Raw genomic sequence first — 22,353 nt, 5'->3', positions numbered from 1 at the left:
GATGCGGGTTCATCCGAATCGGAGCGGCATCCCCCGTATCAATGTGGTGGGAGAGCAAGGAGGTGCGTCCCAAATCAAAATCATCCGAGCTGAAAACGTCGGAATAGCTTAGCAAGAGCGCGCGAAGCGCGGACCGTTGTTCCCCAGTCAGGGATGAGTTTTCCCCGCACAACTCGGCAACCCACCGATCATCCTGCCCCGTGGGGGCCGAAACCCCCCCTACCAGGTCCCGGCGGCCCCGGTCGTCATGGGCCGTGAAAGCAATCGTGGCATGAGCCAAAACCGTTCCGGCCGGTACGCTAACATTATCCGCACTCCCATTCAGCACTTGTAAAAACGGAGGCTGACCCGGCCGGACAATCGTCTGTGCCCTGACCAGCGCCGAGCTGCCCGTTATAGCCGTGGACGGCGATAACAAAACACCCGCCGCTCCCTCAACGCCAGGCACTGGTTTCCAATACCTCAACAGAATAAGCATCTGCGAACCAGGTGGAATATCAACAGATACCTCGGACAGCGCCTGCACCTGGCAGACAGGGGCAGAGTCGCCCCAGGGCGACGGCAAGAACGAAATTTTCCGACCCCCTGGCAATTCAATGCAATTTTGATTCACCCTTATTTCAATGGGCATTCTTGCCAGGAAATCAGTCCCCAACAAACAGGGCACCGCGAGGGACCTGGAAATCAATACGGTCCCTGAAGCCGACACCTCCCCAATCGATATATTGGCGTCCACCTGGCCCACAATGCCCATACTTCCCCCGTTCGCCGCTATGCAAGAGTCATAAACCGGTCGCACCCTTCCCGACGGAATACCTAAGAGATGAAAAATGACGTCTGAGATAAGTCCACCAAAATGCACACCTCGACCCCCTGAATAGAACCAGGCACAATGGACGACCCAGTAGCGGCCGCAACCACCCTCCGTGCCAATTTCCGCCACTGCGTCAGCGAGCGACACGGGTCGATCGGCGGCCCCCCCTTGTTAATGACACACGGACCGCACGGCGATGGTGATGCATGAGGTGACAGGCCTTGCCGGGTGTCTGATGCGCACCGACTTGCCTGTCCTGGATGGTCCTTTCGCGTCACGTCCGTGGCAGAGGCCTCCAGCTGGGGTGGCCCCGGGATGCGAGCCCAACAATCCCTGGCGAAGTGGCCCTTACTGCCGCAGCGGAAACACTCCAAGTCGTTTCAGCGCGCAGCACCCCCTCTGTCCTGACGCTCCCGCGTCGGCGGCCCGGAGCGCACCCCCGCTCCCCCTCGAGCAGGCCACTGGGCGGACGCGGCCGTCAACTCCTGCGGACCCCTGTCGTCAGGAACGTAGACAGCCTTCTTGGGGTCCCACCCTGTAGCACCGCCTTCGACAATGGGGCCCCCCGTCCAAGCCGACACCTGTTTCCACCGTCGAAGGTTAAATTGGGCATCCAAGCACTTAGCCGCAACACGGGACGTCAACTTATCATGGCCGCACACCGGCATGGGAATCCCCAAGTCCCTAAATAACTCCAGCATCTTGGCCAATATGAGGGGTTCCAACAAATCAGGCTCTGTTTTAGGATACGCAGCCATAGCTAGTTCCAGAACGGTGCCTCGGAATGCCACCGGCGATTCTTCCGGCCCCCGTTGCCGCTGTACGAATCTGCGATGAGCATCGTCCGGAGGCTCATACGCGTCCGCCATTTCCTCAAAGACCCCCTGTAGCGTCCTCTTCTTTTCAGCCTTGATGGAGCGGAAGAACCTGACGGACTCGTCGTCGAGAAGTGTTGGCAAGACTTCCAGGGCCTCCGCGTCCGTCCATTTGGCGGATCGTACAGCCGCTTGAAAACGGCAGGCGAACGCGCTCCAATCTCCGCTGATGTAGAACTCTTTAACAGTTGTTAGATGATGGCTGCGGGTCCTTGCTCCGCCGTCCTCCGTCGATGGTGACTCGTGCGGCAGCGACAAGATGGCGTCACTCCGCAACGTGTTCAAGATGGCGGCTCCCCGCGGTGGAGGGCGTAAGATGGCGGCTTCCCGCCGTTCCTCCTTGGCCACGCCCAAGATGGCGGCTTTGTGCCGCGTGGTGGAGAGGGCTGACGGCGTCGGCAAGGCCCCGGCCCGCTGTTCGCCGCTGGGCCTCTCCGAAGTCGTCGCCGGCGTCACGAGGTCGCACAACTGCGCCAACACCGCTTTCAGTGCCTCCAGTTGGGCCGCCACCTGTCGCCATCCTTCGTTGGCGTCCACTTGCGCGGATGGACCCACCGAAGCGGCAACGTCCTGCACCCCCGGACCGTCGCTCGTCCCTGCGTCGCTTCCCCCCTCCATCGTCGGTAGCGCCACCGCTGGAGGGAGGTCGTCTCCAGAAGATGTTGCAGAAGATGGTGCAGGGACGTTCTTTCTTCTGAGCTGTTTTGATATGCCGTTTCACTTCTGACACCAGTGTAATTAAGGACTATTTCACAGTGTCGATCTCCGTTGTCCTTTATTTGGGTTCGTGTAAATATCGCTCCCACGGCGTCCTCGCTCAGGCCCGCGTCTCCTCCGTCGAGCACTCCGCAGCCACACTGCTGCTCCGCCCTGCAGCCACCCTGCTGCTCCGCTCTGCAGCCACACTGCTGCTCCGCTCTGCAGCCACACTGCTGCTCCGCTCTGGAGCCACACTACTGCTCCGCTCCTCCTCGCTCACAGCCAGCCTTCCACAGCCCGCTAGCCCCCCTGCGCCCGGGCACACCGATGGCCGACGGTGCCGAGGTCTCCCAACACGTGGCGATCGAACCACCCTCCCAGTCCTGCCCAGCGTGGCCTCCTCCTGGTTCCACTCCGTCTTCTCTTCCCGATCCCTTCCGGTTCTTTCCCTAAATCCTCTCCCCCACGTGACCCTAACTCCTCCCTCTCCTCACGTGACGCAGACTCCACCCCCCTCAATCCTTGCTCGCATTACATATAGATAATGATCAATAATAGAAGACAGGGGATAACCAATTCCTGCTCCTTGCTTTTGCATGTAAAAATCTCCTTTCTAGAGAAAATGTGTTATTTAAGTAGAGTTGAGGCAATTGTGGATTTTTTGTTATTAAGAAGAGCATTGAGCATGTTAATTGACCCACTAATTGGGACCTTGATGAACACAGGCATTTAAAAAACAGAACAAATTCTCATTTTACTCACGCGATCTGACCATTTTTTTTTTTAATGAATTATAGTATTGGTCGCAAAAGCCTACGTGTTAATTTTCATCTATAAGTAAAACATATGTAATACACGAATATAGCATACCTTGCAGTTGGGTGGTATTTCCGCATTGAGAACAGCATACAATCTGTTACATATTTCAGTCAGAGAGCCTTGCTTTTCTTGGAAATATAGTTTCTGGATAGCATTTACCAGATCAGTCTTACTGCTATAGTCTGCAGTTACGAGCAGTTGCAACAGCAGTGCAAGAAAGCCACCTGGAGTTTGTGCCGTTGGCAAGTTCTGCATAAACACACAACACACAACTTGTAAAGGCGGGTTTGCAATCTGTACCACTGATTAACCAGAATACATTCACATGTTTAACGTAGGATAGAACTAGGAGAGCATAGTAAGAATCGAGATTTTAAGTTTTCGTGACTGCAGGGATCCATACTCGTTGGTTCTTTCGGTAAAGTCACGTAGGTATAAAATAAAATAAAAAATCACGACGTTACGGGCGCAACACAAGCGTCCGTCATCAGGTGGGACAACACAGCAAGAAACAATTGCTGAAGTGGGCAAAAGAGGTGCTTGTATCAAGAGGTTATATAGGCAAGAGAGGGGGGCGGAGCCAGGGAGGAGAGATAGAGAGGGTGGGAGTGTGGGGCAGGGGGAAGGGTGTGCTGAAAGCTCCGGGACGAGCAGGACAAAAAAATGCCGGGGCTGGGAAGTAAGCGGGGCTGGGGGTAGGAGGCTGTAGAAGACTAGAGATGCGGATACGACAGTAATCTATAAAGCAGTTAAGGTTTTACCTGGTTAATAACATCCTTCCAATGATTGTTCAATTTGTATCCATATTCTCGGTTGAAGTTATGACTATGTTTATATATCTTATTTTATTTTATACCTACGTGACTTTACCGAAGTTGGTATTATTGCCTTCAGTCAGTGGTAGATGGACAAAGGGCCGGTTGAATCCTCATATCTGTGAAAAACTTATAATAGGAAGATGTGGTGTGAGGTGCCACAGTGTAGTGTTGTGGCATAGTGTAGTATTGTAGTGTCTGACAGACTACACTAAAGATGTAAGTCTCAGATACGAAAATTCACATAAGGCCGAGATTGGCAGAAAAGTTTAATGAACAAAAGCATGTGTGGTAAAATAATTATCAACAAACATATATACAAGAATATGGGCAGTCCCCGGGTTGCAAAAGACCCGACTTACAGAAATCCTACCTAACAGAAATGCTCCCATAAAATAATCATGTTAAATAAAATTAATATGCGGAAATGTTTTCCTTAGTTGTGTAAGCGAAAGTAGTGCAGCGCGGTGAGGTTGCAGATGAATAGCGCAAAGCGAGGGGTAGCATTACATAATCCTTTTCCTTTTGCAGAATTACGTAATTTTAGTTGGAAATGCTTATGATTATATTTTTTTCGCCATGTTTCTATTGCTAGTTTCATTCATTTTACGTTTATTTCATGAGTTATTTACTGTATATACTTTATTTAACACAATCACACTTCGATTGCTTATGGTCTCAGCCAACAGCGATCAGAGAAGTCTAGGCTTAGCCCAATGCACGATAAGCGAACATTCCAAACAATTAACCAGAGACATATAGACAGACATATAAGCAGACAGATAACACAGAGATACATAGAGAGAGAACAAACATAGGCACACAGAGAAACCACGCCTCTGTGTCGAGGCCTTATATAAAGGCCTCGACACAGAGGCGTGGTTTCTGTCTGCTTATATGTCTGTTTATATGTCTCTGGTTCTGTGTTTTATCTCTCTCTCAAATTTAGCATTCTCAGGAAGAACGTAATCAACCAGGTAGGGTGTTGACTGTTATGTTATCCGACTCTCTGTTGTATTACATTACATTTCTAAGTATACTAGATTTGTGTTTCTATTTCATTTATACCTGATGATGATTGCTTGTGTTGCAATCGAAACGTCGTATGCTAGTATTTAATTTATTATTTTATCTTTATACGTGACTTTACCGAAAGAACCAAAGAGTAATTCCTGCAGTCACGAAAGCTCCAAATTAGGTTTAATTATGGGTAGTTTTAGAGTAGATATTCTATTGAATTAAAGAATTATAGGAAGTGCAGAGCATATGAACCTTATGGCGGTACCCCGGGGTACCATAGTACCTCCGCTCTCGCATAATGTCCGTGATGCAATCATTTTTAGTCTGTTGATGGTCGGCGATGCGGCAATCGACTCATATCGATGAGCTGTACACGATGCACGATGGTGCATACGAGCGTTCAGGGTTTCAGCGCAATCATCCTCGCTGCGTTTCGACATCGTGGAGTAGCACTGATTTCGGATTGATTGGTACCCCAGTCGCGGAGTTAAGTACACTCCTTGAAAAAATAGTGTCCCAGAAATAAAATATTTAATTGCCTCGGCCATTTTGTATTATTTGGTACCCCGGGGTACCGCCATAAGGATCATATGTACAGCAATACGATGCAGATAGCGATAGAAAATGGACGACAGTGTGATACAGTACTGAGAGAAAACTAACTATTTCTGGTAATGGAATGTTATCTTGATTTTGGGAGGAAATTGTTCAGTTTCTGACATACAAAAAATTTGGGTTACGGATTGTTCTCGGGGACCTAACCCTTCCGTAACCCGGGGACTGCCTATATCCCGGTTTACGTAAGGGGTGCGTTCCTGAAAGTTGCGATGACGAATATCAAAACGACGTAAATCAAAGCCAAAGTAGTCTGCACCCGACGAGCGATAAACATCCTAGACGTGCCCACAACATTACATTTACCCCTTTTGGCGTCCTCTGGTCTAACACCGTTAGAGGCAAGGCTCAAAAGAAAGCTGTCTCTGGTGTGGACCAATCAGTTTCAAGGACAATTGTGGTGCCACAGCAACGGAACAACTCCGCCGGCGCTGCTATCCCCTCGTACCCCTCCACACGAACGCACGCGCACCCCCACTAAACACACACATGCACCCACGTAGGGTCTCGTGGGGGGGTCACCTGGTACCATGGGTTTTTACCCGAGGGGCCCCTAGCGAGGATGTCCCACGGTTTCCCAGTGCCAGGAGATTGGCCGACCTCCCCCCAGGCTGAATTACATTGCGGCCCCCGTGAATTAGCTTAGAATTGTATGGGCACGACGAAGCTCACCGGGCAAACCACAATGAAAACACTCACAGCACAGGGAGATGGGGCCTCAGGGACAAACACCCAGCGAGCAGCGCATAAGAGGAGGTGGGAGGGAAATTCCTGAGCCGACTGAAGCTAAATCTCCACCAGACGGCCACCCCGACCAGGCCAGGTGTGGCGTAGGTGGGGAGGGCGGGTGCGTAACCAATGGGTGAAGGCACACTGGAGGGTATCGATCCAGGTAAGGGCGGGGCATCGGTTGAAAATCGAAAGGTAGGCGCCCGATTGGCCCTGCAGGGGAACACCACGTAACCCTGGATTTTTGGATTCGGAGGAGACAAAGGGAGGGAAGGGAAAAACGTTAGTCAGTGCTCCTGCAGCCGTTGAGCCACCCGGTCGGACTCCCAGCCGCTCGCAGCGTCCAAGGGACGCTGGCGAGTGCAGCTACGACTCGACCCCAGGCAGAAACATCTCATACCCTCGTCCCTCCGACTCCCACCACGTCCGTGCGACACTGTGAGTACGTGCGCGAGGTGAGAAGTAGAGCAAGGGTACACCCAGGGATTGAATAAGGATAGGCTAGGAGCTGCTCGCTGAGAATTCTGCTCCGGGCCACGCAGGGTGCTTTCTTTTCTTCAGGCGCGCCATTAATAAACTTTAGCACAGAGGATCCGTGTGGTGTTATTTCTGTGGGTGTGGGGAAAGTGTCGGCGTAGTGTGTAATTCAAGCGTGTGTGTGTGAGGCAGCGCGGGTAGTAATTCATTAACGGCTCCCGTGTCCGTGCAGCCACGTGATTAATAGGGCAAGGGAGGGGTGAGTTAAAACCTGTTCGCGTGCGTGTTTACACAGCGCGTTTTACGCAGTTTGTTTACGTAGCGATGATCGCATCAACGGTGGGGCGCACGTAAATTGTCATCAATACAGCCGTCATTTTGCCCGCATGCCTGTGTGTGTGCTTACACTCCAGCCGCAGCGGCGCATATTCGTACGGCTATTTTTAGCGCGAGCCGTGGTGAGCAACCTGCACGGGCACGTGCGTGCACGCAGCCACCTCCACGTTAGTGGTGGTGTAAGTGGGGAGTGTGTGGGATAACTCCAGGCGGTGGGGAGCCAGCCACTAGCCATGTCTCTCAGAGAGGACGCTGGTGCGGGGAGGCCGATCACCCGATCAGCGGCAGCCGTAAACGTTTTTGAGGGTTGCAGCGATTTCAGATCTTGCTACGTCTGCAGCGATGTGACCCAGGCCCTTGAGAGCCACATCTACTTGGGCAATAATATCATTAAGTTCTATTTCTGATGGTCTGAAATCCGTTTTAGCTAAAGGACTAAACTTTGCAGTCACACCTAGACACATACCATTTCGGATCTTAACTGATTGTGTTCACGTTTACGGTGACTTTCAGACCACAGTCCACTCACTGGCATTGACTATATATCTTTTATTCTCCGTAGGGAATGGATTCTTTGCTCCGCCGCAAGTCTCCTACCACCACTCTCCCATTGACATATTTCGTTGCTTCCTCTTAGTACCTTTCACGCGACGGTCAATGGTATAGTGTATAGCAGATTGTATAATAATAAATAGTATAAAAGTGTAATGTTTAATATAATGTATAAGGTAATATATAGTATCGTAATTGTATAGTGAATATACAGCAGTGTGGTATACAGTAGGGTGGGTAGAATAATACATAGTGTAATATTACAATGTATAGTCTAAGGTATAGGGTGGTGTATAGTAATGCAGTATATGATTTAATGTTGAGTTTGTCTATGGCAGTATATAGTACGGGGTAGACCCGTGTGATGTAAGAGAAAAAAGTTTAGCTGGAGGCATATTATCTTTTTTGCGACATAGAATTGTAATGTATGACTTACTGTTAGTAGCTCAGCTTATTGGAGAGTATATTTAGTATATTAATGATACTGATGTAGTTTATATTTTAGTTTATTTACGTGGTGGTTTAGCTGCTGCAGCTCCTTACTATTAAAATTCCTTCCCTCTATTACTGCTAACTCTACTCCCTCCCTTTGATGCTGCTAATCCTGCATACTGCATAATGCACGGGCATAATATGACTTTGACCCCCCCACCTCCTACGCATTCCACAAGTAGTGACTAATCCCATATTTGCATTTCCCAAAAAAATGCTAAATTCCTCTTGATATGCAAATTCATTTGTCAAGGCGCCCCTTCCCCCCTCCAACCCAGCTTAAATATACGCTGCCAAGCCTGGTGGTGCCCATTCAGACGCTGTCTTTCCGACAGACCTGTTCTTCACCTGAGGACGGTTGCTTGCGTTGTGGCCGAAACGTCGTGAGAATTATTTTATGTTTTATTTTTATTATTTTATAAGAAGATGAATCCCTGCAGTCACGAAAGCTTTAAATCGAAATTTAAACTCTCTCTGCTTAGTTTAATCCTGACAATTCTCAATACTGACAGCACTTGTGTGCATCACTTGACGTGTTTGCGTGCTTCACCAATTCTCCCCCTCGCACCCACGAGCTGGAGGGGCAGGGTTCCCTCCGCCAATCACCGCTGCCTAGGGGCACCACAGTGGCGAAATGTTATCTCCCTCGCCTGGTATGCAGGAGGTCGTGGGTGTCATCACCACCCTGATGCCTGTATATTTTGAGTTTGCATGTTCCACCGTGGTCGTGTGGATTTTTATCCGGAGTTCTCCAGTTTTGCCCTCTACATTTGTAACATTCGCTTGAGTATTTGGCTGTTATATATATTCTCACGTGTGATAATATGCTACTTTGATTAGTTATCATGTGTGGCCAGGTTGCCTCTTAAAAAAAGCTAATAGCTCAGTGGGGTTTACCTGGTAAATAAAATAGTTGGGTTTAGCTTACATTTAGCAGCATTGTGAGCCGGGATCTCGTCCCTAATGGTTCACCTTTGTGGTGGGTGGGAGAAGGTAGTCTTCTGAATACCCACCTCTTACGTGTTTCGTGTCACCTTAAATAAAACTAACACCATCATATAGGCGAGATAGACATCGTTTAATTGAATCCACAACTAACTATGAAAGGACTCTCAAGACCTAATTTTTACTTTTCCAGAAAACTAAAGGAAAATCAATATTGATGTTGTCGCCTTACAGGAGGTGCACGTAGAGTACAGCACGCAGATGGCAAGTTACAGAGTCAATGGTCACTGCCTTTTTGCTGCCATCTACCACCCTAAAATAGCCTAGCCGCCTTCATCAGACAAGGCCTAAATGACTATTATGCTTTCAAGTCCACCACCACCAACACAATAACTGTCACAGTTGGTCACGTGACGTTCATCAACGTATATAAGCCCCCAAATAAGAAATGGCCATCAACACCACAATTGCAGCAGCCACTCACCTGGCTATAGACTAGGGTGACTTCTATAGCCACCACACAACGAGGTTTCTCAGACAACAAGGAAACCGGAGAGACGGTTGAGTAATGGTCGTTGGCATAAAGCACATTCCTTATACATACGACTCAAAACAGCTGGGCACATTTCACTCAAGAAAAAATAAAAAGGACTCTAACCCATCACAAAGACAAGAATGGACAGCTACCACTACTTGCTTCACAAACAATTACACGCAATTTCCCAAAGGGCCAACGCAGACAGATAGTCACACACATTGGATTATTGATACTGTTCATAACTTCAAAACCATGGCTGCGTTGGAACTTTCGGAAGGCCAAATAGCCAGGCTGTGAAACAGAAACCAAAGTATATCTGGAAAAACTGAAACGACAGCCTGAACACTTAAAAAATTCATACAAATTCTGACTTCTGCCACAAAAAAATACATCCAGAGGATAGCTATACACCAAGATAGCAACCAGAAACAGAAGAACTCTTGAAAGAGTTAATCATAACTGGTGACTTAGATAAGGGCACCACATTGCTGGGGTCCCTGAACTCTGCATGAAGAAAATGTTAAAAAGAAGTTGTCACTGCAGACTTGCGCTTCACTCAATCCAGCCGTAAATCCTAGCAGCTCCTCTGGAACCTAAGTGCCTTAAAACCAACAGAGCAAAAACCACAGCGAATGCTGAGGCTTCCCGCATCCTTTGCTGTTTAAAGACACCATTATTTGACAAGTTCAAGCTCACTAAAGACTGCTGCAGAGACAACTTCCATTAAGTCAACTACCAAAAGCTACAGATCTAACCAGACCATACAATGCCGCTAAAAAGGAAGCAGCCCTCAGGGCCACACAATCCACCAATACATGATGGCCTGCTCCTAAATAACCTGGGACTATATGGACACTGGACAAACCCAAGTGTTATGGCTTGACTGCCTGATAGGACTGGGACTTGCAACACTTGTGCTCCCCACTGTGCCAATTTGCTGTCTTTGCCGCCTGATGAACTGCTCACTGTTATGAGCATTGCTCCTCTGCCCTCCGTTGTTATTGGAGGGTGACTGCCTCTTACTGCCCATAGAGGTCGATTTTAACACCATTGATACCAGTCATTAGTACGTCAAATCAGCTCCACTTCTTGCTGTACCACATCAGTCCATCTCTTCTCTAGCCTGTGCCGTCCCCATTTAGCCACCTTTATCCGGGCCAAACAAAAGCCGTTTGGGTATGGGGTGGCTGACCATGTGGGCTTCATTACCTAGCCAATGCAGTATCACCTGCGATAGGAGATGCAGCATGTGTAGAAAACTCAAATAAATAAAATAATGCGTGTATCCAGTCACGTGCGTGGAAAACTCGCAACCAAATTTCACTCACATTTGTGGAGGGGGGGGGGCATGTGCCGAGAAACAACAAATATGACCAATTTCATCGATGTTTTTTTTCCTGAATGCTATGATGAAAAAATGGCAATTTTTGCTTCAAGTACTGATGCACCATAATTAATGAATGCACAGTTTTCTGGTAAGCGGGTGTGGGATTGGCCAGGAGGTTCCATTGTGATAAAATGCCATAACGTATGATGAGGGAGAGGATGATTAGGGGTGGTGAAGGAAGGAGTTTGTGGGAGAATAGGAGGAGCAGCAGATGGGGAGGATTCTATAAGAGGGGAGAGAGGATATAAGGGGGGCTGGGAGAAGGCATCGGGTCGTTTTGGTGGTGAAGCTTCCTACGAGTATGTGTGTTGCCTGAAATTGTCTACTTACCATCAGGTCAATGGAGTTGAAACATCTTTGGAACCACTCAGTGTTGCTGAACTGATTTATGAATGTAGGAAGTGAATGGGCAACTTGTGGCCTTGGTGAACTTAGACATTGGGGTATAGGTGGGATAAGTGGTGTGGTAGATGCCACATTCTCCGTGTGGCGTGGTATTTGTGGCAATTTCCTTACAGGATTCTTTATACAATTGAGCTGGACTTTAACATTTGAAGGGCCATCTTCCACCGTGATGGCAGCCTGCAAAGGCAAGATAGATAGGTGAGTGGTAACAATATTGATGTCATTCACTTGTTTGACCGGAGGTGGGCAGTGGACCTCCCCATACGCCCACCTTACTGGGCCCCACCCCCAATACTCCGGGCCGTCCGATTGGCCCAGAGCTGAGCGGTGAAACCTCGCTTACGCTCGCATTACATCATCCACCCCCCCGGTGTAAAAGACCAGCCGTCCCGGCTGAATCAGGACCAGACATAATGCGAGTGACAAAGTAACCGCACGAACATGAACAGATGGAACGGAACAGTACAACAACAACAACAGCAACGATCAACGAAAGGGAAGGGATTTGGATCTAGTACGGAACGCCGGCCCGTCCGTCCCATGAGCCGGCTGGTGGAGGCCCATTCGATGCCGGAACCTGTGCATCAAGGATCAGAAGAGCAGCGGGATCATCACACTCTGCCCCAGGCGGAGACTCGTCCAGCCCAGAATCCCGTGCATCAGGGAGAGCGGGGACCGGAGCTCCTTCCAACTGCAACCTTGGCGGGGTTTGAAGAGCGACGGAATCAAGATTTTCCGTCGCTGGTGGAAGCCCGCCCGGTGCAGAATCCTCCGGTAGGCTCACTGGCGGCGCGCCTACAGGAGGCATGACAGGCGCACTCGAAGGTTGAACAAGCAAGGGTGGTGGCGCATCGGACACATCAGACACCGGCAAGGCAACTTTAGAAGATGACGCATCGACTCGAGGGGCAACGTAGGGCTTCAATCGGGACGTGTGGACATACCAACGGCGCGACCCCACCCGGACACGTGCGGACTGGGGACTAGGAACCTCAACCAATAGCACCGGGCCTTGCCAGGGCTTGTGTAATTTAAGGGAGGTCCCCACTGGCACCTGTGGGCAGTGGAGCCAGGCCAGGTCCTCCACACGCCATGGCGACATGCGATGGGAGCGCCGGGCACACCGTTCGTTCCGGGCCTGGGTCTTTGCCGTAGCCAATCGGGCCGCTTCTCGCGCTTCCGTAACGCGACGAACGGAGTCGCGAATATAGTCGGGAAGGGTCTTCGCAGGACCCTTCGCACGCGTGTCGAACCGTACGTCAATAGGCGGCACATTCTCGCGGCCGTACATTAAAAAGAAGGGCGAATACCCCGTGGACGCATGCGGCGCCATCCGGTAAGCAGAGAGCACTCCAGGAATATGCAAATCCCAATCAGGGTGCTTCTCGCTAACCATATGGCAAAGCATGGCCGACAGGGTTCAGTTCAACCGCTCAACCATCCCATCCGTCTGTGGATGGTACAGCGAAGTCCGGAGCTTTTTGGTGCCCAAAGCGTCGCACACGTCCCGCAACAGTTTTGATGAAAAGTTGCGCCCCTGATTTGTGAGCAATCATTCTGGCGCCCCCTTGTCCATCACGTATCTGTATAAAAATGCATCCATGATGGACGCCGCCGTCTGGTCGGGCAAGGGCCAAGCCATTGCCCACCCCGAAAAATATTCCACCCCGACCAACAAAAACTTGTTCCCCCGAGCGGATGGAGAAAATGGCCCCAGAATATCCAATACCACCAACTCGTTAACCCGCGTCACTTTGATCGATTGCAACGGAGGAACATAAGGCTGTTTAGGCGGTTTCCGATGAGCACATTCGGAGCACAATCGAATGTGTTCGACGGCGTCAGTCGTCATTCCGTGCCAAAAATAATCGCGTTGCAACGTCAACAAGGTCTTCTGTACACCAAGATGCAACAACTGTTCAGCGTGTAGGACCCGAACCAATTCATACCGCAGCGGCAACGGAACGACCAAGCGCCAACGGCCTCGCAAATCCTCTCTCCACACCAGCAATCCATCCCGGAGAGCCACCCCAGGCACCCCATCCGACAACGGCCACCCCTTAGACTTGCCCGCCTGACCCCACAAAGCTGCAAGCGAATCGTCCAACAATTGTTCACGGACCCAAACGGAACGCGGCAAGTTCAAAACCCATTCAGCCAGCTCAGGACAGATCGAGTCCGCGGACTTATCCACCGCGGACATGACAGGCCGAAGCGGCTGAGGGGGCCGTGATTTGTGCCCGAGGCACATGCGTAGGCGGAATCATGTGGCAGCCGAGAGAGCGCGTCCGCATTACCGTGACGAGAACCCTTACGGTACTGAACATCAAACGAGAACTCCTGTAAAGTCTCCAACCATCGCAACAGCTGGCCCGAGGGCTGGTCGACTTTCAAAGAGTATTGCAAGGCCGCGTGGTCCGTGCGCACCATGAACCTCCTGCCGTATAGGTAAGGCCGATATTGGCGAACAAAATGAACGACAGCCAACAATTCCCGACGGGTGACGCAATAACGGGTCTCCACCGGAGAGAGAACGCGGCTCCCGTAAGCCACAACGCGTGCGACGCCGCCCTTACACTGAGATAGGACAGCACCAATGCCCATATCACTGGAGTCCGTATCCAAAATAAAAGGCAACGAAAAATCAAGGTAATCCAGCATTGGTGTGGACGCCAATCGATGGCGTAGGCCGCGAAACGCCTTCTCCTCCTCCGGCCCCCATTTGAACCTCTGATTTTTCGCCATGAGGAGGTGCAGCGGCCAAGCGATCGAAGCAAAATTTGGCACAAATCTACGGTAATAGGATGCGAACCCAACGAATCAGCGTACGTCCCCCACTGAGGTAGGAGTATAGCCCAATCCCGAACGCACGCCGTTTTGTCCGGGTCCGTGGCCACTCCGTCCGGGCTGACAATGTGACCCAAATAGCGCACGAAGTGTTGCAAGAGGTAGCACTTTTGGGCTTAAGTTTCAAATTAGCGGAACGCATCCGAGCAAAAACGGCCTCCAATCGCTGAAGGTGTTCCTCGAACGTATGGCTGAACACAATGACGTCGTCCAAATATATCAGGCAGGTGTCCCACTGGAGCCCGGTCAACACCAGTTCCATCAACTGTTGGAACGTAGCGGGAGCGGCGTTCAATCCCATGGGGAGAAAATTAAACTGAAAGAGCCCCTGCGGCGTACGGAACGCCGTCTTTTCCCTCGATGACTCGTCAAGGGGGAGCTGCCAGAACCCAGAAGAAAGATCGAGGGTCGAAAAAAATCTCGCCCCAGACAAGGCATCGAGGGATCCTCCATACGCGGCAGGGGGTATGCGTCCGCCACAGATACCTTATTCAGTCTCCAGAAATCAACACAAAACCGAAGGCTACCATCCTTTTTCACCAGAGTAACCGGAGGACCCCATGGGCTATTGGACGGAGAGATTATGTTGGCGGCCAGCATGTCGTCCACCGCACCGCGAACATGATCCCTCTCCGAGGGGCTCAACCGGTGCGGAATCATACGTATGGGGGTAGCTTCCCCGGTATCAATGTGATGGGAAAGCAGCGAAGTGCGCCCCAGGTCGAAATCATTTTTGATAAACACATCAGAGTATTTTGACAACAGCGTACGGAGCGCGGACTTCTGGTGTGTAGTCAGGGACGTGTTCTCCTGACACAACGCGGCAATCCATCGATCGTCCGATGATCCTGAAGCTGTAACCCCCGCCACAAGACCCTGACGACCAGCCTCAGCATGGGCCGTGACCGTGGGAGTATCATGGGCCAAAACCGTGCCGGCCGCCACCATGACAGTTTCTGCACCCCCGTTCAAAACTTGTAAAAACGGGGGTTGACCCGGCCAAACAATCGTCTGAGCTGCGACCAACGCTAGGCCGCCGGTCGCAGTGTTGGACGGCGACAGCAGCACGCCCACCACCCCGTCAACACCAGGCATGGGCTCATGATAGCGCAGGGGAACGAGCATTTGCGATCCCGGAGGAATTTCAACAGAGACGTCAGCCAGCGCCTGCACCGGAAGGACCGGTTCTGAACGGGCCCATGGTGACGGCAAAAAGGCCACCCTACGTCCTGCCAGCAACTCAATGCAACCAAGATCCACCAGAATTTTTATCGGCATTTTAGCAAGGAAATCAGTACCCAGCAGGCAAGGTACAGCGAGGGACCTGGAAATCAACACCGTCCCCGAAGTTGATACGTCCCCAATGGAAATGTGCACGTCAACCTGACCCACAATGCCCATACTACCCCCGTTAGCAGCAATACATACATCAAACGCCGGACGTACCCACGACGCAGGAATGGACAGAAGATGGAAAATGACATCAGAGTTGATAGTGGCCGACGCGCCCGAATCTATCAAAATCCGCACGTCCACCCCTTGAATAGAGCCCGGCACGGTAGAGGACCCCGTCGCGGCCGCGACCACTCGATGAGCCAATTTCCGCCACTGCGTTACCGTACGAGGCGACCCGACGACGGACCCCCCAGTAGTACGGGCCCCAAAATCACACACAGGCAACGATGAATGAAGTGACAGGCCTTGCCGGGTGTCCGATGCATACTGACTTGCCTGACAAGGGTAACCCCCCGACGTCGACGGCGTGTCCTCCGGCGGAAACTCCGGACGAGGAGGTGGACGAGGTCGACCTCGACAGTTGCGCACAAAGTGGCTGAGTCGGCCGCATCGATAGCACGCCATGTCGGCCCGCCGGCTGGCCCCCCCGACGTGCCAGCGAGGCGCCGATGAGGGCGCCGAGCGTGTCATCGCTCCCCTCCGTGGAACCCAATGGTCGCCAGGCCCCACGTCGTCCGGAGTGAGGACAACCCGCGATGGTGCCTATCCTATGGGTTCCCCATCAATGGCCGGATCGCCCATCCAGGCGGCCATCTGCGCCCAGCGGCGCAAGTTGAATTGTGCGTCGAGGCACTTGGCCGCCAACCGGGAGATTAGCGGCTCATGGCCACACACGGGCATAGGGATGGCCAGGTCTTTGGACAGCTCCAACATCTTGCCGAGTATCAATGGCTCGAGCAAATCGGGCTTAGTGTCCGGGTACGCGGCCATGGCCAGCGCAATCAGAGCGCCACGGTAGGCTACGGGCGATTCCTCCGGCGCCCGATTGCGTTGGACGAACCTACGGTGAGCGTCGGATGGAGGCTCGTAGGCCTCCGCCATCTCGTCGAAAGCCCCCCGCAGCGTCGCCTTCTTCTCAGCCGGAATGGAGCAGAAGAACTTCAAGGATGCATCATCCAGGAGCGTCGGCAGGGCCTCCAACGCCTCCAATGCCTCCTCCATCGTCTACCTGGCGGAGCGGATGGCCGATTCCAAGCACCAAGCGAACGCGCTCCAGTCCCCGCCAGTGCAGAATTCTTTAATAGTCGGATGCAGCTGCACCACGCGGCGGGGACAAAATGGCGGCCTCCCCCAATTCCGTCGCGGCCGCACCCAAGATGGCGGCGCCCTGCCACATGTCGGCGATGGCGGGAAGCCTCGCAGAGGCCACAATGGCAGAAGGCTCGGGCCCTCCCGAAGACTCCCCATCCCGCGGCCCGATGCGTGGTTGTTCCGGCCCCGTAGCGACCAGGGTCACCAATTTCAGCAAAACAGACCGCAGCGAGTCAATCTGCTCCGCCACGCGCCGCCAGCCTTCCTCGATGCCCGAAGACGAAAACGGCCCGGCTCCATCGATGACATCTTGCACCCCAGCAGAGTCGCCCGTCACCATCTCGTCCGTGCCTTCCGCGCCCGAGACCGCCATATCACGAGGAAGATTGTCATCGTCATCAGAAGAAGGTGTGGGTTGATTCTTCTTTTTGAGATGCTTAGACATCTCGAACTGCTTCCGACTCCAATGTAATGAAGCACTCTGACGACACACAGCTTGGTCTCCACCTCTGTCTTTATTCTTGTTATGCCGCTCACACTCCACCGGTCCCGACCGTGGACCGGCTGTTCTACTGGCGCGCCCCGCGCACTCTTTCCGTCAGTTGCACTGCCGCACACCTGTTGGCTGACGGTGTGCTTGGAGCCGTCTCCAGCCACGTGGCCGATGGCGCTGGAGACCTTCCACGGCTCAACGTGGTCCCACTTCGAGTCTATGCCAACTGCCCCGAGCCTCTTCCGGATCCCCCTTATATTCCCCTCTCTCGTCATCCCGTCTCCACCTTCCACCACGCCCTTTCCGAACCTTCCAGATCACGCCCTTCACTTAGCGCCCCCCCCGGCTCCGCCCCTAGGCTCTGCCCCTGATCATCCGGGCATCCGATTGGACCGGAGGTGGGCGGCGGACCTCCCCATATGCCCACCTTACTGGGCCCTGCCCCCAATACTCTGGGCCGTCCGATTGGCCCAGAGGTGAGCGGCGAAACCACGCTTACACTTGCATTACACATACATGCTTTGGAGGGCCATTAACTAAAAACTAAAACTAAAATATTTTTTATTTTACCAGGTAAGATTCACTGAGCTATGTAGCCATGAATGATAGCTCAACGAAGTGGCTTATCATGTGGAAATTTATAGCAACCAAATACTCGAAACGAAAGTTGATTCTAAATATGTAGGGGATAACAGGAGGACCCAGATAAAAATCCACGCGACCAAGGGGAGAACATGCATACTCCAAATATACAGACGTCAGAATCGGGATTGAACCCACGACCCTCCTGCATGCAAGGCTAGGGAGTTAACATCTTACCACCGCGGCACTCCAACTTTAACAAGAGCGGGCAAGCAGATTGACACAAGACGAGCATTCTGCACTGACACAAATGCAGGCCAATTCAATATACAATTAATTCCACGTGGGTAGAGTGGTGTATGGCTTTTACATTGTCAAATCAAGACAGCACGTGAATGATCTAGTGGAGGAAAAGCAAGACTAATTTGAAGCAAACCGCATGTAGGTACATTTGGGCAAATGCACAGAAGGACAGGCCAAAAGTACAGACGACCTTACCAAGCGATCGTGCCGAAATCAGGAGAAAGCGTGGGCAACTAAGTCAAAAAGGAAGCACGTTACAAACGAGCATGCTAAGATTAAAATCACCCCTACAGGATGAAATCAAACACATGCACAGGTAAAGTGAACAGGCTGCCATTCAGATTAGGCACACACAAGTTGCCTGAGGACAATCCAAGGGTGTCGTGGCAGCACAAGTAAATGCATGCGAGGGGACGGCTGCAGGGAGAGCACGAAAGTCACGTGCAGAGTGATGTTGGGCATGCGAGGCCCCATGTGATAGAACCTCAGCAGGGGCAAGAAAGTGCTTTGTGCAGTGATGAGAGATTAGCAAGGTCCTTGGCCAACATATCAAAGAGCAGTGTGATCCCAGGTGAAGTGGCACAGCCAACCAGGTAAGCATGTAGAATTTATACAATATGTTTGACATTGGCAGTACAGTATGATATCAGTCAGTTGGTATTCTTATCCCTAGATATCGTGTTCATGGAAATTGGTTCTCAAAAGCGATGGGGAAAATCAGAGCCAAGCTGGAATACAGCCAGGCAGTGAGCCAGCACCAACATTTAGCCAAGCTCTACGGTTCCATATATATTAAGATGTGTTCAGACATGAATGAGTGTTTAGACATGAATGATAAGTAATCTATGAGAGTTGATATTTTGTTAATGGGAATTGTATTAATTTTTCAAACAATAAATGGAAATGCTTTCAACAATGTTGTTTGTATATTTTAAGATAATCATTTGAATAAAATAATTTCCATTTATAGGGATCTTAAATGCCTCAGCAACTGCATTATATCACAATCAGTTAATCCTAATGTCCCAATTTGCTTAAATTTTGTATTGTAATTCATGTTATGTTCATATATTCCATGTTGAGCTGTTTTAGACTTAAATACTGATTCCTTGTATTGTGTTTTTCATTTTGTTTATTTAACGCACCTTAGACCTGTTTACTGTCATGATGTTTACGGTTCACGATATACAATTCTTATTTTTGAACTGTCACAGTCAAGCCTTTCACTCTTCCGATGTTAGCATCTGCTTGTCGTACAGATGTTTGTAATGATGTGGAATTAAGCGCTTAATTTTTTGAACTCCAGCCTTTGCTATTATGATATATTTATTTTATCTTTGCCTCCGTTTAAAAAGATGCCTCTGGTCTCAACGGGCAACTTACCTTTTTTTGAACATTGGACTCACCTCATTGGGTTCCAACTGTACGTCAGTGATAAACACCGGTTCTTTGATTTTCACTTTGGCAATCTTGTCTATAATGTTGGCAGTCAACACACTTGCTTCCTCTTCCCTGTCATTCGTATCGTTTCTCACACTTGGGCTCCCATATCGATCAATGAAGGTTTCAGACTCCTCCAACATGTGAGGAAAAAACAAATAACAGACGAGACACCTTCAGGCATTTGAGTAAAATTTGGCAGATACATATTTCAAAAAATATTTGGGGGTGCTGAATCAAGGTCTGCTGTCTGCCAAGCAGTAACTATTAAGTTTAACGTTTAAAAACCAGATCACCAACAAAACCACCAGAAAACAGGACGAGAGCTCATTATGCATACTGTTAAGGTAAAACGTTTTCAAGCACTATTTTCCCCATGCTTTTGGGGTGTTGAATCCAAATGTCGTGCCGATTACATCTGAAGGCAAAGTTTTGACCTTCAAACTGAACTCAAACAAAATTTCCACCAACAAAGAGAAGCAGGTGAATTACCCCAAGACGATGACGCTTTGTAATTTGTTAATCGCTACTTTAATAAGGATGCAGTTATACAGTGTCATCTAGAACGTTATGTTTTCAAGCTGAATGAACTACAAGGCCACAATATAATTCAAAATAGTAGTTATTCAAGGACATTTAGTCTTCTATAGATTAATGTTCAAACATGGTTCAAAGTAATATTTGTTTTGACACTTTCTCTTTTGCATTACTTTTATCTGAGTTCGTCAAAATAGAAAAATAATACTTTTGTTAATACATTTCAAGACTATGTATATACTAGATATACATAACTTTGGTATAGAGCCTTGATCAGTATCAGAATGACTGTGATATACATGTGTAATGCGGGCGTAAGCGACCTTCCGGATGTGACGTCACGAGGAGGCGGAGCCAGGTGACGTGGTGAAAGGTTGGGGTCCTTAAGTGGGTAAACCGGAAAGAGAAGTCAGTCGGGTTGTGAATGGAAAAGGGTGAGGCCACGAGGGCGAAGGAGAGGAGGGGGGCACCGCCGGCGAGCGGGAGCCGACCCCAGAGTACAGCCAGGAAGGCTGTGTGTTAGAGGCAGCGGTGTGGCTGCAGAGAGTCGCAGGAGCGACGAAGAGAGAGGAGAGTACAGCCAGGAAGGCTGTGTGTTAGAGGCAGCGGTGTGGCTGCAGAGAGTCGCAGGAGCGACGAAGAGAGAGAGAGACAGCACGAGGCTGTCAGCGCTGCGGAGTGAGCAGCAGCGATTACAGCCAAGGGGGCTGAGAGTGAGTAACAGCAGCGGAGCTGCTGTGGGGGCTGCAAGAGCGACAAAGAACAGCAGCGGGGCTGCTGATGGTGACTGGAGTGACATCGGAACCAGCACTGAGAGAATAAGAAGAGACAGCCGTGTGGGTAATACAGTAAGGACCAAATAAAGGACACTGAGCCAGAGATCGTGGTCAAGTCTTTTATTACACATGCATCCCGAAAGTCTTGTGAAACAAAAAGACTAGATTTATGTTACATTTTGGAAAGTTAAAAGTATAAGTTTTTAAGTGACAAAGATGTCTCTAGTTACAGTATATAGTAAATCATCAACCTACAATAAGAACACGTGTAAACAGACTTTCTCATAAAAAGGAAAACCCAACTGTTCCCTTCAACACTACATTGTCACTAAATGGAAACAATTTAGGTACACAAGTCAACTAGAGGTAACAAAACTATGAGACCATTGAAGACATGTGTAGTGGTGTTAACTACTCGCTGTTCGCAAACTGTGAGAGAGCGGATCGTAAACAAGGGTTTCGCGCTCAATCAAACGGTCAGGGTTAAATGGGGTGAGGTAGGATCCAAACGCCAGATTGGGAAGGACCAATCGGAGGGTCCCACAAGGTGGCCGGGGATTGGACAACCCGGCCACGAACAGGTATAAAAGCCAGAGCGCTGAGAGCTCTTGGCCAGTTCTGCTACACGAAGACCCAAGTCGGCCGAAGACATCTAGGACCCTGGACCAAGCCCTCCAGCCCTTATCAGGGCTAGGGCTCAGTGTAACCAGTGGTCGGGGAGAGATCCCCTAGGTCCAGCCAGAGGACGCTGGGATAGCAGGGAGATTAGATAGTCTGCAAGGTCCGGAGGCTGTACCTTCTCAGGGTAACGGGTGAGGGGACCATATACCCCTTTGTGTGATAGGGACTGTGTATTAAGATAATAAACAGTGTGTGCCATAAAGAAGTTTAGAAGTCCGTCCTTTACAACACTACACATGTAACTTATGTTAAATATTTTTTTCTTCAGATTTCAAGCAACATCAAGTACCATATTCCATTCCTTTATCATTGTTGCAAGTGTCAATGGTGCCTATGCATTTGCAAGCTGCTGTACACAGCTGACAAGCCTTCGTATACTTTGCAACATGCACTCATGCACCTTGTGGTAAGGTTGCATGTTATCCGTTTCGTACAAGACTCTGGGTTGGGAGGATGGGCAGAAGTGGGGATGTGGTGCCACGACCATGGAGCAACTCCGCAAACGCCGTAATCCCCTCCCGGCCCCCGCACTAAACACACGCCCACACGCAGCGCACCCATGTAGTGTTCTGGTGGGGGATTGCCTGGCGCATCATGTTTTAATCCGAAGGGCCCCTAGAGGGAGAGTC

At 50.4% G+C, this 22,353-nt stretch overlaps 1 long non-coding RNA gene across 1 annotated transcript; it reads right to left on the bottom strand.

Annotated features, from left to right (window-relative positions):
* Positions 1 to 3,437: 3,437 nt before the first annotated feature.
* Positions 3,438 to 20,225, bottom strand: LOC144936761 (uncharacterized). The gene is made up of 3 exons (XR_013637468.1): positions 19,697 to 20,225; positions 11,444 to 11,695; positions 3,438 to 3,456 (listed from the first exon to the last, which is right to left on the bottom strand). It is a non-coding gene; the product is annotated as an uncharacterized LOC144936761 (long non-coding RNA).
* Positions 20,226 to 22,353: the final 2,128 nt, after the last annotated feature.

The sequence above is a fragment of the Lampetra fluviatilis genome, chromosome 17 (assembly GCF_964198595.1).
Source record: "Lampetra fluviatilis chromosome 17, kcLamFluv1.1, whole genome shotgun sequence".
In the NCBI taxonomy this organism is placed as follows: domain Eukaryota; kingdom Metazoa; phylum Chordata; class Hyperoartia; order Petromyzontiformes; family Petromyzontidae; genus Lampetra; species Lampetra fluviatilis.
This window is presented reverse-complemented; position numbering and strand designations above follow the sequence as displayed.